This window comes from Syngnathus acus, chromosome 2 (genome assembly GCF_901709675.1).
Source record: "Syngnathus acus chromosome 2, fSynAcu1.2, whole genome shotgun sequence".
Lineage (NCBI taxonomy): Eukaryota > Metazoa > Chordata > Actinopteri > Syngnathiformes > Syngnathidae > Syngnathus > Syngnathus acus.
This window is the reverse complement of record NC_051088.1, coordinates 20,980-23,626: the sequence shown is the minus strand read 5'-3', so window position 1 is coordinate 23,626 and position 2,647 is coordinate 20,980. Positions and strand designations below refer to the sequence as shown.

The window sequence follows — 2,647 nt, the reverse complement described above, 5'->3', positions numbered from 1 at the left end:
CTGTTGTCTGTCATGTGTAGCTTCCCCACAAAAAAAAGCACAATTTAGATAAATCATCTGTGAAAACAAAGACAGAAGGATTGCTATAGTACTTCCCTGTGTAAAACTTAACTGAGTTGTATATAGCATTGATAGCACAGTCAAGACCATTCTTTGGGTGGCAATAACATCTCTTGGGTGCATATTACTTATCAGTCTCTAATAGAAGCGTTGTGGCAATTTGCAGCCTGTACTTATTTATACCATGTGTCTTTGCTGAGAAATCTATTTCTTCATTTGAAAGAAGATGTTATTGCAAACTGAAAAAGACAATGTCAGATGTTTACAGTGCATAAAGAATGCTTTAAATGTTTGCCATCTTTAGCCTATATATCATACAAAAAATTCTGCTGTCAGACAATAATTTGTTTTAGTCCTTTGTTGTATGAACTCTAAATTAGTTTTTTTAGTTTTGAGTAATGTTTGATTAAGTTTTTGCATACTTGAGTAATATGAGTTTGGTAAATATTGTCTGTAAATCAAATGCATACTTTCAAAGCAAAGACACCACAAGAGGTTGAATCTTGTTGCCTGGGATGGGGGACAGTGCCACAAGTCCACCTGGAAACATTGCACCCTTTCTTGCGCATGAACGCCCTGAAATATAAGAGCCAGTACATATCAACACAAATTTCAAGTTTTATCCGTCAATTACGTACATCATTTGTATTGTTAAAAACAAAAACCTAGTCCACTTTCAAAAGAAAGCGCACATCTTCAGTTAAATGTTGATATATCACAATAGTACTTTGACTTTTAGAAGCTGTGCTTACCGGGTTGATTCCAGGCATTTTTCAATGTCCATTTGAGACTCACCAAGAGGATCAAGTAGTAAGAACCTTTTTTCTCCTGGCATGATTGCCTATATTTTAAACACAAAATATGAGGTTTTATTACTCATATGCATGAATTATTAAACATTTTGCACATAACTATATATTTTTTGCTGTAATGTTACTCCCTCTTGTGGCATTAAAACATTTCTTTACCGCCAGCTTCCAATGATTATGCTCATTGACGATGCCAACAATAAGCTTGTATTCCACCGGGTTGATCTAAAAATAAACAGAAGAAAAAAATACGTCAATAATTTCAAGAAAATGTGTAAAAAACAAAATTAATGCCAATTGAGTTTTTAATAAAATTGTTACAGAGGCGTAGCCAGGAATTTTTCCAGTAGGGGCGCACGCCCACAGGAAAAAAAATCGAACATCACCCACGCCGTTCGCTGATCGCTAAAACAACATCCGTTGTCCGGGAGGCAAACGGTGAATGGATAACATCGCGCACATAGAATAGCGCAAGCACTCGCGCAAGACCGAAAGAAAAAAACGGCATGAAAATGAAGAATCGAAAAAGCTCGATTTCTTTTCAACCGGGGCGCAGGGAGTCCTAACCGGGGCGCCGCCCCGGCTCGCCCCGGCTTGGCTACGCCTCTGAATTGTTATAATGTCTTAATAATGTTGTTGGGCCACTAATTGGCCCAACAACATTATTAAGACATTTAACTTCTTAACTTCATTGATAATTTTGCAAGATATAATTCAATAAACAGTACTAATACAGACAGACCTTGAGTCTCTGGCTCTTTCCATTCCGTAAATTAGTCAATAATTTGTTGGTAAATAGTTGGGTCCATTGTGCGGCAGCGTATTGTTGTCAGGAAAGAAATGGCGAAATGACATTAAGTGCGCACTTACATGGTGGGGTAAAATGGGTGCTTCGGTGACAAGTTTGAATTCAAGACAATATTGTTTGACCAAAAGAAGGAAAACAAAAGTATCTATTTGTTTATTTATTTATTTAGTATCCAATATTGTAAAGTTATCAGTGCACAAATCTTTTATTTACATATACACCATTTTAAATGGGGGGCGGGGGGGGAACATATTCTCACGGGACACCCGTGAGGATGTGTTACCCCCCTGTGACTTGGGCTAGAAATGAGGCAACCTGTTATAGTTTGCCACACCACCCGAACAGACCCCCAGGAAGACAGAAAAAAAGTAAGTGAAGGTCCAGGTCTCACCTTTCTCAAAATGGGGGGATGGAACATATCCTCACGGGGCACCCGTGAGGATGTGTTCCCCCCCCTGTAACTTGGGCTAGAAATGAGGCTGTCACGTCTCGTCCCCAGCCGTTCCACTACGTGTCTGTTGTTATGGTTTCTGTCTGTGTGCTCGCTCCTCCCCTCCTGTGTGCCCATGATTAGTTTGATTATTCTCACCTGCCTCTTGTTACCTGTCGTGTATATAAGTCCTGTCTGCCCCTCACGCCCCGTCGGATCATTGTTGTTGTCTTGATGTCTTTTTGGTCTCTTTGTGTCACGTCCCTGTCGGTTAGTCCTCTAGTTGTTTTGTTAAGTCATGTCAGTTTGCCGAGTCTGTTTTTGTTTTCTCCAATAAACCCTGGTCCAAGGTGCATTTGGTTGCCCTGCTCCATCCGATCCGTGACAAAGGCAACTTGTTATGGTTTGCCACATCACCCGAACAGCCCCCCAGGATGACAGAAAAAAAGCCAGTGTAGGTCCAGGTCTCACCTTTCTCAAAATGGGGGGGGGGGGACACACACATATTCTCACGGGGCTGCCGGGAGGATGTGTTCTCCC

The 2,647-nt window shown here is 40.8% G+C and overlaps 1 long non-coding RNA gene across 2 annotated transcripts; it reads right to left on the bottom strand.

Moving 5' to 3' along the window:
- Positions 1-448: 448 nt before the first annotated feature.
- LOC119135245 lies at positions 449-1,105 on the bottom strand. Of its 2 annotated transcripts, XR_005100518.1 has the most exons (3): positions 1,029-1,095; positions 813-901; positions 449-636 (listed from the first exon to the last, which is right to left on the bottom strand). It is a non-coding gene; the product is annotated as an uncharacterized LOC119135245 (long non-coding RNA). The 2 variants fall into 2 exon arrangements; XR_005100517.1 differs by having other exon boundaries at positions 813-1,105.
- Between the last annotated feature and the right edge of the window lie 1,542 nt (positions 1,106-2,647).